The sequence below is a fragment of the Centroberyx affinis genome, unplaced genomic scaffold (genome assembly GCF_046629955.1).
Source record: "Centroberyx affinis isolate AG114_WGS23_722 - 3 ecotype Tasmania unplaced genomic scaffold, CSIRO-AGI_Caff_v1 ptg003371l_1, whole genome shotgun sequence".
Lineage (NCBI taxonomy): Eukaryota > Metazoa > Chordata > Actinopteri > Beryciformes > Berycidae > Centroberyx > Centroberyx affinis.
This window is the reverse complement of record NW_027281361.1, coordinates 19,293-33,630: the sequence shown is the minus strand read 5'-3', so window position 1 is coordinate 33,630 and position 14,338 is coordinate 19,293. Positions and strand designations below refer to the sequence as shown.

General features: G+C 43.2%; 1 protein-coding gene across 1 annotated transcript in view; it reads right to left on the bottom strand.

The window, feature by feature from the left end:
* Positions 1 to 14,338, bottom strand: part of thsd7ab (thrombospondin, type I, domain containing 7Ab) — a 111,445-nt gene that overhangs the window by 83,366 nt on the left and 13,741 nt on the right. The gene's annotated exons all lie outside the window — the stretch shown is intronic.

The window sequence follows — 14,338 nt, the reverse complement described above, 5'->3', positions numbered from 1 at the left end:
AAACAGCAGCACTCCATCATATGGATCCGTAATGTGTTTGTTGTTTGCTTTCTAAATGTTGTCCTCTGCTCTCTTGCCCTAGTTTAATGAAGGATCCAGGACAGACCACAACCACTGGCCTTAAGCAATGGGACAGGGATGGAGGCTTCCCCATGCTGTGCTGCTGTACTCAACATGCCGATCACACCGCTCTGCCAAGTCTGCTTTATGACAGTGATGTCTAACCACCCTGAATCAACAGCAACCCTGCTGGTGTTTGTCATGATCTAGCCACTCTAACTAATGAGAGAGTACTTTTTCTTACGAACAAGCCCAGTGGTGCACAAGAAATTATTGATGATATTATGACAGTAAATTTGAGAGGCAAGACAAGTTTTTTGTTCTCTTTGGAATACATTTCTGTATGTTGGAGAGGAAACAAATTGCTTGTATCACAATCAATAGTCGGGATACTCAAATATGCATAGCATTCAGAGAGTTGATCTTGGTTAGACACATTAGTGACACGATATGAAATCATCTTGATTTGTATATAAACAGAAGCTGAACATCATGGTGAAAAAGGAAATTCAAGACATGTTAGGGATAACAAAGTACCCAGAATACTCTAACAGGATGTGGCAGAGAAAACTACCCTCTGCATTTTAAGCAGATGCACTGAGAAAGAAGAAAATAGAACAAATCACAGAGTAGCTGTGCCCACTGGTATCAAGGTAAAAATAAATGCGATACCAGTGTGAAACATACATTTTTTTATTACCTTTATTTACCCAGAAATTAATGCTCTTCTTCAGGAATGAGCTGCTACAACCATTACACACATTTACACCCAAGAGCTGCCCAGCACAACCTCAGTCCTGTACTGTTGGCCACTGAGCAGCTTCACATTTTTGTTTTGTTGTTGACTTGTTGACTCAAATCTGAGTCGACAGGCCCGTGGAAGCTTTCCCTAAAGGGGGTGTGATAGTTTGGCAAAGAGTGAGGAGGAGGGGAGGAAAGAAGTTTCAGTGCCACACAGGGAGTGTTAGAGGCTCAGTGAATCTGCCCTGTGGATGAAAGCCACTGGTCTGTGAGGAGCTGCACTGGCAGGTTTTACGAGAACAACAGTGACATGGCCTGTTAAAAGCGCTTTACTGAGAGCAAGGAAACCAGAGCAAGAATGTGTAGCACACACAGCAGGGATGCTTGTTTTCCTAGTGGATGCTATTCTTTTAGTCAGGGTGTGGTATTTCATCTCCATCTCAGCCTGGCAAACAAACAGTATGTGTGTGTATGGTTGTAGTTTTACAAGGGCAGATACCACAATGCAACAGTACACAATGACAACGGCATTATGTCATAGCATTTAGCTAAAATTAGAGGAGGACGAGGCAGCCTCCCAAGCCAACCCTCCAACCTGTCATCCCTGTTTCTACAGTTCTACACATCCGCATATAGAATGATGAATGAAAGATCCCCCATAATGTATATATCTATGATGTTGCATGCTGGCCGACTTTTTGCCATCTGCTATTTCAATGTAAATCCCTTTTGATCAGTAACATCCAGCAATGTGCATGTAGTAGGCCGATAATCTTTTGTATTTTGTGGATTAAGCTCGTGCTGTGTGGGTTTTCTGGACGGGGAATGCAGAAGAAGTGGTATCACCGACAATCTACACATGAATCTACATGGGTGAAAGTGTTATCAGCATGAAAGGGAGGGCAAGAGCGTTAAGATTGTTAATGTGGCACGTGCTTGTTAGTGCGTCGGTGTGTGAAATAATAGGTTAAGGGAGAACATGTGTTTTTCTGTGCATGTACGCTTGGTGTGTCTGCATGTGTTTGTGTGGCAGTGCCACTGTTGCTCCGGGGGGGGCGGCGGTTTGATGATGTAGCTGTCACTTTATTAAGATAAATTTTCCAATCACATGGCGAGATCTCCCACCCTCAGGAGTGCCAGCGTCGGGGATTAGATTACCGCCTCCCACAATGCATCACGCTTTACATCACAATTCAATAGGAAAGCAATACTAGACTGGGAGACGCTGCAGCCCTCCCTCCTAAAAAGGGGGTTTAAAATTAGCTCTGGAGACATGCAGTACATCACCACAAAAATGAGAGTCATCGTGATAACGCTATTATACAACAGTTAATTTAAAAATACTATATGTAGGATATATCACTGTGAAATTAGTCGTGTTTACATATTCAAATGCTAGTAAACAAACAACCATGCAAATAAAAGCGTTACAGACAGTTGTGATTTGCTTCACGCTTTGATTTGGACTGATTTGGAATTTCTCAGGCTCAATTTCCCACAAAAACACACCCGGTAAGGTGGCATAAAAAGCAGCAAGAGGAAATAATGAAATATGGCCACATAAGTCAGCTCACATGTGTAGTAGAGAGCAGTAGAATGTGACACCAATGGTCATTATTACAATTCATTCAGCAATGACATTGTTAGAGAAAAGCCTAAACTGCATTTAAGAAAGTCTACCAGCAATTTCATCATTACAGTATTAAGCTCAACTACAATGAGATTCAAATATTCCCACACAGGCAGTTCAGATCAGGCCATGGTTTGGACGGGAACCTTTTTGTTTTTCTGCTTCAATAAAGCTTGGAATTAGAGAACAATACAATTACAATAATCTTATAATCCTGTAATAATCACCTAGTACCACAAAAGACAGTTGTAGTAAATAGGAATGATGTCAAAGGGGAATTCCTATGACCCCCAAAGTAAAAAGTTAACATCCATTTCAATATGTGGAAACAAACAGGAGAAGCATGATGAAGTGCTTCAAGAATAACCTTGGATTTGAGACTTTAAGACCACCAAGTGCTGCCTTTTGACCCTAGGCACTTATCACAAATTAAAGCTGCACTAGCCAATATTTTTATGCAGAAATACACCCGCCTTATCAGCCAAAATCACAAAGTGGCGCAGTAACAGAGAAGAGTGTCCCATCCCCCAGTTGAGACGTCGTAGCTTTGCTTTATTTGCCCAAATAAAATGTTGGGTGTGGACACTTCTCCGCCCAGGGGTTAGTGACAAATTTAAATTTATGAGCGAAGTACAAACTGTCTCCTGAACAGCAGTGAGTGAAAGCTAGACTCTCTCATCCATTTAGTATTCTACATCAATCAATCACCAATCATCATAAACCAATCATTATCACTTTACACTGTTAAGTATTAAGAAGACAAGGAAAAGGTGGTAAAAGTTAGTCATGTGTAAAATTCATGGAACAGAGTCTGATAAGTGCTTTTGATTCAGTTAATTAAAGACCCGATGATGCAACATTGATAGAAAATTACTGCCTGTCAGGTTGTTGATTTGAGTACACTGCAGGGTTTCCTGTTTTACCAATCAGCTAAGCATACTGCAGATGAGAAAGTAACACTTCTAGGCCAGTTGCCGCTAAACTTGGGTATTGAGGTGCAGGCCCACTTTTCTGGGCCTGCGGGGATCCTTCTTGGACTCAGATTCAGCAGCAGTAGGGAGGTAGGAGGTGTTGGACAGAGAACATGGAAATCGGAGCCAAGCTTGATGCAGAGCACACACACATATGCACACAGGCACACACTCAAACACACACACACACACGCATGCACACACACTAACACACAAATACACACATACACACACACAGCAGGCCAAAGCAGACAGACTGTGATCGTACCACCACATCGACCCACCGCCTTCTGTTAGCTCTTTTCATGCTTGCCTTCATTTTATGTCACACTAGTGTATGATGAAAACAGAGAATAAGAAGGTGAAATCCTTTGAATTTTTTAATCATGCCTCCAAATCATGACATTCTGTTTTGCTTTTTCCCTCTTGCTTTTGATTGTGTTTGACATTTTTTTTTTTTTACTCTGCAAAGATCTTCGTGCCAACCTTAGTTTGTTGAAAGCACTTTATGAATAAATATGACTTTGCTTGGCTTGACTTCTTCACATGCTGTAAAATAGGTCACATCATGCAGCAAATAGATGGGGCATTTCAACTACTCCATTACCAAAAGAGACATGGTAGTGCTGTTATTTTAATTCAGTTTAACCTTACAGACCCTAAGTGTATTTCTCAGATAACCAAACCAAACCAGAGACAGATGCCTTTGCATGCAGACAGGGTGAGTGGCAAAGAGTGTGTAACCCACCCACTCACCGGATCTTTCTGCAAAAATCCACCTTTTAATTTATTCATTCCGGAGACTAAGGTTGGGCAGAGGTAGCCGCTGATCCCTTGGGTTATTCCCTTATAATGACTTTTCGGGCAGGACGGTTCATACGGAGTAACTCTGCAAGGTTTAGAGGAGTTTCTGCTGCTTGCTCTCAGCAGAGTAATGAGACATTTCTAGCCATCTCAGCTACCAAATTGACAGCGTCACTGACTGGTGGTCCACTGGGAGGTCTTGTTAGGATGTTGGGATATAATTGCACGATATGTTGGCAGGGAGAACATAAAGAGAAAGGGCAAGGCAGGAGGAATACATTTTAGCATCTCGTGACTGGGTTGCCAATGTTTCTGGTGTCTGTTGTGAAGGGTTACCCATACTGCAGGTATTGTTAGCATGTGACAATCCATTCTATATTACTACTACTACGTGATGCGATGGTCAGTTATTCCATTTGATCTTTTGAGGCGGCAAACACAACCCCCGCCTTTGATACCTTTGAATAACAGATTCCTTTTATTTCTCTTTGTCATCAGTCATATCGAATCGGGAAACAGCGGCGGGACAAATGATTGATTACTGTAAAACCTGTCAGGTTCCCTCTCTCCCCCAGTCGTGTGATGACTCCCAGCGCCAAGAATAGATCTAAAGACTGACAGCTGCCTCTCCCATAGGACACAAGGCCCTCGCTTCTGCTAATTTGTGACGATGCCTACGCATGTGGAGGTGTGAGCGTGTAAGCACCACCGAGGCTTGGGCATACACCTAAGTATCAGTCAATCTGTATCTTCTGATTAAGTGAAAAGAATTGTTTTCTGATGCACGCACTGCACATGCGTTATGTTCACTACACATGTGTATTTACATGGCCTATACCAACCCATGTTCTGATGATCATTTGCATATATAAATTGTTGTTTTGCAAGTCACTCTATCTCTGCCTTACAGTACACAGTACAGCACTCTCTGTGGGGGATCCCATAGGTACAGAAAATGACACACAACCAGCTCAATGTCAACTCTAAGAACAAAACCTTTGAATAATTCAGTTGCCGCATGCATCGTATGTGCCAGGGGATAGGAACGGTACCCCCACCATGGCATCTCTGCGAGATAAAAGCAGCACAGGGTATAGAGGATCGACGTTATTGTCTGCCTTTCACAGAAGTGGTGAATAACTGTCAAATTGTTCCAGCAGATGAAGGTCTTCTCCGAGACGGGGTGAACTTGATCCAACACATACCCGAACGATTCTGCAGGATGAAGACGAATCCAACATTCCTACTGTGAACATAAACTTTTCAGCAGGAGGCCTTCTCTCAATTCACTTCAATTCAGTTCAGTTGGAGAGATTCAAGCTATGCCCTTGCTCACTACACTGCAGGCGAATATAGGAGTTAACCTTGCTGGCGGGCTATTTCTGCTTTTCTATCAAAGCACAGCCACTAAGACTGAAACAGCTTAATGCTAGGCAGGTGGCCAGAGCTCAGTGGCTATCCGTTCCACACGACATTGGACTGACAAGTGGCGTTGCACCTAATCAAATCACGAGGCAGAAATGAACAGGGAGAGAAAGATGCCACCTGGGCGCCACAGAAATAGCCTGGGTGTCGAGTGGAAGTGAGGAAGCTGTGATCCTAGTCTCAAGCCTTTCCATCCGGTGTACTAAGCCCAGATCCCACTCTCTGGTCCTCTGACTACCCCCCCACCCCCCCCACCCACACCATCTTGTTAATTGGCCAGATGGGGGAGATTATAGAGCCCCTGGGAAACGGTTGCTAGGATATTGATGGCGGTCATGGGACGGACATTGCTCTGGACATTTCTCGCCTCTCTTTGGTGTAAAGGTCTCCCATTCGATTTTCTGAAGGACGTTGGTTGTTATGGCCACTATTTTGATTTGTTATTTATTTAGTGTCAGTAGCTGTGAATTTGTCAAGGTGTCGAGACATATTCCAATATCATGTGTAGGATTTCAAAGCCAAGAACAATGATAGCACCCTAAAAATGCTTTCATAAAAATGCAGTTTTTACAGCATAAAACATTACCCTTTGTGAATATACTGAGCATCATCTTGTGGGTCCTCTGTGAAAGATCAATGTCAATAATTAATAATAAACTGTATAAATGTACAACCTTTTAAAAAAAATCAGCCTGTGGCTTGTAATGCACCATGAATTATCATATTCCTTTAAAGAGGAGATCTCCTAAAAAGCTCCCTGAAGACATCATTTATTCCAGGAAACGGATTGGCCAGAGGGCAAGTCAATAACAACGAACGCCTGTTTGTATACTTCAGCAGAAGCATAAATCTCTACAACAACATGAGGTGCCAATGTGCAGTTACACAGCAGCAGGTTTAGTGTGCCATTGGAGCTACTCAACTGCATGAGTGGTGGGGAAGCTTGCCATCAGCTCCATATGGCAGCTACAGCCATGTGCATGGACACATATGCTTACTGTAAGCTAGGGCAGAATGGATTGGCTGTGAATCTGCATTCCCATTACTAATGTTTACAGTAAGTGAGAGAAGACACCTTCCCTAGCCTGCTGGGCTATTAAAGGGACAAGAAGTCAGTTTAATTAATTTATATTGGGATTGTTGATCAATACGAGTGACTCAACGTTTACCTCTCCAGGTGTTCGCGATTTCTATGTGTTTTACAAGCAAAGTAGGGTTTATGGGCAGAGTGAAACTTGGGGGAAGAGGAGAATGGGTGAATTTGGGAAAATGGGTGAATTTTTTACTACAAGACAAGCGACAACAAGACATTGAGTTGGATGGCTTGCCTCAAACAGATGCCCCCATTTCTTTGAAGGCATCGCTCCATCTACCCCTAGTGCACATTACAGGCTCGCTCTAGGAATTGCCATACCTGTACAGTACATGTGTTTCATCATGTAGCGCTCATCTGATCTTCCTTACACCCTGTCCTCTCAGCCAGAGAGTTAACAAGAAGTGACATCATAAGGAATATCATTATGTATAATTGAGCCACCCACTGCCTCAGTTTCCTCCACACATTAGCAGGCAAAAAGAACAAAGCTTTCAAGGAACTGCAACAAGATATTAAATCCATTCCTGCTTGCTGCTGTGCAAGAGGAGCTAATGGATTACTCGTACTGAGCTGCAGGTGGAATATCACTGCCAGACAGAACGTGTGGTGCAGGAGGTCTAAGGTGAGGGAGAGCACACACACACACACGCGCACACCACACGCCACACACACACACTCAGCGCTATGATCGCAGCAGGGGGTGGGAGCAATAAAAACTGCCACCCTCCATCTGAAGGCGCTGAGATGAATGAACACACACCTCTGTGTTTCTGCCCTTTGATTTCACTGCTGCGCTGATCCAGGTAAACATGAGAGGAGAGAGAGAGGAAGTGGTGGCTCTGAGCGCACACTCTCTCACACACACGCACACGCACACGCACACACACACACACGCACACCCACATATGCACAAACATACACACAAGAGGAGAGAGAGGAGGTGGTGGCTCTGAGCACACGCTCTCACACACATGCACGCACACACACACACAGACAAACATGCACACACACACACACAGACACACATGCACACACACACACACACACATACACACACACTCGCACACCCACATATGCACAAACATACACACAAGATGAGAGAGGAGGTGGTGGCTCTGAGTATACACTCTCTCTCTCACACACTTACACGTACACACATTCTGTCTCTCACGGAAGCTCACGCACATACACACACGTGTTGGCACACACACACATATGCACAAACGAGAGGAGAGAGCATATGCTCTCACTCAAACACTTACACACACATTTTGTCTCTCACGGTCACACTCACACACCCACACACACCCTTCCAACATCTATCCAGATGATGGGTTGGTTTGTGTGAGCCTCTGATATTTCCTTCCTTTACATGGATCAAAATGTAGTGGAAACAATCAAGGGGAATACATGGAGCTGCTCTGCATCTACAGCTTGACACGCCATCATCATCAATAAACACACAAATCTCTTCTTCCTCCTCCCTGCTATCATCATTTCTCCGTTCAGTGACAACAGAGCTATCAAACAGTTTCTTCAGAGTCCATGTAAGTGGAGACAACACAATCGGACTAAACCCATACGAGATAATAGGTTTTCTGTAACTGTGATTGAACAAGCTGCCCGGGGGGGCAACTGATTCTCTCAACTCAAACCGGAAAAGCCTGGGCTTCGACTCATCCGACGCAGACACCTTTACCTCTTCCCTGATACAGTCGTAACATCTGGATCGTAACACAGTCTAAGGTTTAATCAGGCACGGCCATCAGGACGGGAGGAGAGAGTGTGCTGAATCCATTAAATATGGATTAGAGTGGTAATCGCCGGAGAGTGGGACAGGAGGGCAGAGAGGGGTGTGGGAGTACTGCCAGGTGGGCAAGCTGGTGTGACATGAACCACAACAGGGGGAGAGAGAGAGAGAGAGGGGGAGACAGAGAGAGACAGAGAGGTGGCATGGGTATGGCAGCGGTGCCCATAACAGGCAGACCCAGCTCTCCCTCTACATGCTAACTCATGGTCCCATCTGTTCAAGAGCGAGGAGGGGAGCAAAGGAGCTGGCAAATCTGAATGAGTGTAGCATCTCAGTGCTGACGGCATTGGGAGGGACTGGGTGTTTTGGATTTGTTTGTTTGTGTCTGCGTGCCTGTACATGTAGCCCACGGAGGGCATTCGATGTGACAACTGTGTGTGCAGTTTGGGAATAAATGTGGGTTAATGATGCTGCAGACCAGATGTGCCTCATTCATGTGTTAGATGCTATGCAGTTGCTACCTAAAAATGAATAGCTACTTCAACTGCCACATATTTTTGCACTGATTGCACAATTAGTGATTTCTGTAAGAAAGATAAGATATCTGTAAGAACTCGGCGCTAATGAAATGGTTCAGCAATAACAAATTAGTCCAATGCTACTCATTTGAGAAACAAAACAGAAGCTGAAACAATTAATTAAAACTCACAGCAGCAAAGAAAGCCTTTGATATAGTTTCCACTCTTTTAGCGCAAATTTTTACCTTTGCCAAGAAGGTTATGTTTTTACCCGTTAGTTTATCTGTCTGTCAGCAGTATATCTGAAACACTCGTGAAGACATTTCCATGAAATTTGGTGGACAGATAGACCTTGAGCCAAGGAACAATTGATTCAATTTTGGTGGTAATCTGGATCTGGAATTAGACAATTCTCATGTATTTTTTAGCCATAACTTTGAACCTAACGGAGACAGAGACTTGATTCCAAATCCTGTGGGTATGTCTGAAGGATCATGACATCAATTCCACTTAAATCTCACGAATTCTCACTTTTAAGTAATAGGGATTGGTATAACAGCAAGTTGGAGAATTCTAGTTTGAAATTTTCTGATGAAATGCCAGTGACACGAAATCATACATATTCGAGAAGCTAAAAATTAAATTTCATATCAAAGAGTGTGTCTGTCACATTTGGCCGAGGGTGTCCGGAATTGGCCAAAAGCTCCTAACAATTCCGCGGTAGAGTTGTATTTTGTAGTTGCGAGTCTCAAGACCCTTGGCATAACCTTTTTTTTTTTTTTTTTTACTGCAAAGAGTCACTTTCAAAGGCAGCCCAGTAGGTGCAGGATCAAAGCAACTCAATAGATGCCCTGGACCATCATCTTTAGGACCACATTTTTCTGGGAATCAAACACTGCTCTCTCATACCTCCCCCCATTCTCAGCAATGAGATAGAAGAAATTTGAGGAAATGATCGGGTGGTGTGAGCCTTTGATAGGATTTGAAGAACATAAAGTAAAGCTATTTTCTTGGAAAGATAAGAGGAAAATGGTGCTTGTGGGGTTTGAGCCATTATTGCCCATATTTTTAGGTTGCTGCCTGATATTGACTGTGGAAATAAATTCTAGATTTTAGATCCCAGACTGTATTGACAGAAAACGATCAAACTTGACTGGTATCAAACAGTATTCCCTCAAAGGCCAACATGGTGTCTTTGAAAGATGTTTGATCGTGGCAGCTTGAAAGTCACCAGTGCTTTTGACAAGTAGACTTTGACAGACATATCAGGGTATACTGGTAATATTTGAGGATAAATTGAACTTGACAGATGGAAATAAATGTCAGATGAAATTGAAGAGTGTTCTTCCTTCTCATCCTTAAAGCCGTGTAGGAAGATCCTGCTGCTGGCAATATATGATCAGCGGTAATAAAGAGAGGAGCACTGACTTGATCAATCATAGCATTTGGCAGCAGAGTACACCAAGGGAAGTCTTATTATTTCTCTCCCTTGAGTATGCTGCTCCATCCTAAGGGGCTGCATTCATTTTCACAGTGGGTCTCTGTTGTCTCTGCTGCTCTCTTCCTCTTTCACACCCATTCCATCATCTCAATTCTCTTAGGCTTTTGCTCCCTGTTTCATCCCGCTTTCTCTCCAACTCTCTCCAACCCTCATTTCACTCTCTCTTTCTCTCACTCTCCCTCTCATATCCCTCTGCCTTTCTTCCGCTTTCTCTTCATAAATAAAAGTATCCCAGTGGGGTCAGACCATACGTGAGAGGCATTGGCAATCGACTCTGACAAGAGAGCATTATAGTGTCAAGCACCCCAAAAGGTTAATACTGTCGATTTCCATGCAGTACACTAAAGCCTTTTGATGATAGCCTATTCCTTTTTACAGAGATGGCCGTGCAGTTGAGGGGAACGGATGGCACCAGCAATGGCTTGTCTAGCCTGTCCCTGTCTCCCTCAAATCTTCCTCCCTGTTACTGTCTTCATCTTCCTGTTACATTTTCAGTTTCTCCTATTGTCAAAACAAGCCTGTTATGTTTGAACAGTGATTATCTGTGGTTACCAATGGTTATTTTGGTGGACGACATGAGAAAACCAAATAAATACCTAATTAGGGAATTAAAATAATACTATAAAGGTGAGGAGGGATCAGGGAGGGAGAGGTGATAATGCTACACTCTCTGCTTTTGTTGTTACTCTTCCAACATGGCAGTACATCCCTCGTAACCATTGGTAACCACTCTCAAAAACATTGCATGACAGGATTTTTTTCCCTTTCGCTTTCTCTTTGCCTTACAGCAGGACTTCACTTCTATCTCTTCCCTTCCTCTCTCGTTCTTTGTATTTTATTCTTTATTTTGCTTTTTCTTATCCAGGGTAGTCCTGTTGAGATCAAGGATCTCTTTTACAAGGAGAGGCCCGGCCACGACAGCGGAAGCACAGACAGTGGAACGATACAGACAGAACAAGAATAAAAATATTTCATACAGTGGTAGCCATTGTAGAGGTTCCTCTTGATGCGTTCATCCTGCACTATAAAAATGTCAAGGCACTTGAACTTCAAAGCATAAGTTTCTTTGCTGCCTTTAAATTCCAGGTTGACTGAAATAGTAGTGAATAGTGAGGTCAAGATCTATCTAATGTGGGTTAAACTCACTGAATAAACTTTACTCAGAAAATGTCCATTCATATTGGCTTAGGTTAGGTTTTTAGTCAGGTGAATAGAATAGGTATTTTTTATCATGGTTATTATTATTTTCATTTTTATCAGACATAGACCTATGATCCACCAAACATTTGCACATAAGAAGTCTCTATCCTGTAATCGTATCCAAACAACAAGAAGGAAGGGTTTCTGGGGAGTTAACTCAAATGCAATGCATGCTGGGAAGTCTGCCAATAAGCAATGTTTCTTATTCAGCTGAATATGTGATCAGTTTAGTTAACGCTTGGTAAGTTGATCTCACAATTTTAGTCATGAACTCATGAACATGATTGTAAATTGTGATCCGTATCCATTGAGTTAATGTTTAAAGATTAGTTCGTTTCACTAAATTGTACTATGAGCTTTTATAGTGGCATCTATCCTGCATTAGTATATACAGTAGAAGTCGTCATTTACGCATCTATCCTGTATCTTCCTCTATTAGTACTGCTGACAATTATTTCTTTAACTGTGCAGTAGAACCAAATTAGGACTCAAACTAGATACCAGACCATTCCTTGCAACATCCAGTGGCACAAAAAGAGAGGAAATGCTGGACAGGGATTTCATAGGGATGCAGCCAAAGTGCAGCAGCTGTAAAAAAAAACGGAGCTGGACATGAATAGCTACATCTGTGATAAGTATTAGACATTCTTGAGAAAAACTGAGAGAGAGAAATAATCTCCCTTCTCTTTCCCACTCTTTCTTTCCATTTAATTTATCCTTGGATCACATCAACCCCCACCTCTCTCTCTCTCTCTCTCTCTCTCTCTCCCTATTCACCCCCCTTCCTTCCTTCCCTCCCTCCCTCATCTCCAGTCTCTAATCACGTAAATAGCAAATGCTGCAGGGTCTTTAGGCTACATATTCCACACTGGGGACCCGACAGTCAAGTCAGTCAGAGAGGCCCTGTGCATGGCCGAGCAGGCTTTAATGATATTAATCCTCTGTAAATTAGCAGTGGACTAAGGGAAGATTTCATCAGAAACGAGCCGCTCTTAAATAGTGTGCAATAGGCGGAGAGTGCTGACCCATTGCTGCCGGTGGGGCTTATACGGCTCCCACGCTGGCTCTTCTTACAGTGATTTAGATGTGTTATTGGTGGGCTCAGGTTTTTTATGGAGGTGGGCACTGGAAAATAAAAAAAAAAGTAGATGTGGGAGATCGATGGAAGGGTGGGTAAGACGTGCACATGTATGAGCGCACACATGCCAGCTCAGATTGTCCGCAGTCTGACTGGAGGGTTCACCAGCGGGCTACAACAAGAGGACTGACCTACATTTCACACACACAAACTCACACACACACACACACACACACACACACAAGTGTTTCCCCCACAGTTTTGTTCTTGGCAGGGCGGAAAAACCTCTGATACATCAATTAGAGCATCATGGGACACTAAAACTCTCCACTGAAAGCCATACTGGTGAAATTCTTTTAAGGCTAGCAGCTCATTAACCACAGCTATTCAGTGGGAAACTCACTTTCACATCTGCACACATATACCCACACTTAATGGCACTGATGTTCAGGCACAAACACATATACAGAAACTCACCAACAACTCAATGCAAGATGCACCACACTGCGGTATACACTATGTAAACCCGATCTCTTCTCTGCTGCAACAATTTCAGCAAAACAACCCCAAACAATCAAGGAATAAAAAAAAAAAAAAAAAGATTTCAACTGAAAATTGCTCATTGCTCTCACACAACTTCTAGAAATCGATTTTGATAAAAGCTGACTTCTAAACAACCACATAATTAACTGCACGACAGTTTAACAAATTCCCATTAAACAGATGTCAAGCGTGTCAGGCAGGTGCGGTCACAGGTAGCGGGGCAGAGGCTTTGACATAAACACAGTCATCATATTATCTCTGTTGCCATGGCTACAGCTGTCAGCAGCCCACGGACGGGGTGCGCGGGGGGTGGTGGTGGTGGTGGTGGTGGTGGTGGCTTGACTGACAGCTGTGACAGCTATATAATCCCGTCGGTCGTGCTTTCAGGGAAACACACACACACACACACACACACACACACACACACACACAAACGCACACAATATTCATTGAAACTGGTTTGCCCAGCTGCCACCAAGAGCAGGAGGGAGGACTGGGTTTGCCAGTTCGCTCCACAGCTGCTGACGGTTGACGAGAACTTCTAATGACACACCAGAGAGCCGAGGGTCCAGGTACAGGGGGATGTGGGCTGTGTTATTTCTTTATTCTTATTTCACCCCGCTCAGTAGCAAGACAGTAGCCTGATAAACGCATGATGTATGGTCCAATAAATAGTGAGCAAGCCGGTGTTCATTGAAATCAACCTGGCTAAGAGACAGCGACTATGGCCAATACACCAGAGAGATAAGATATAAACTGTAATAGTCCCAGAGGGAATGTTTATCCTTACGACTCTTTATTACCCAATCACTGCTGGGAGTTTTTCTGCTTTCTTCCTCGCTGCAGTTTAAATGGAAAATCCAAACTAAAAACACTTTCACACTGTTAAAAAGCTTGGCGATGGAAATTGCATTCCTGGACACATTTTGTTGTTTGGTGGTGGTATTTTCTTATGGTGGTGGTATTTTCTTATTCTTGTCAAGGGTAGACAACATAACTCACGTCAAGATATTTCCAGCAG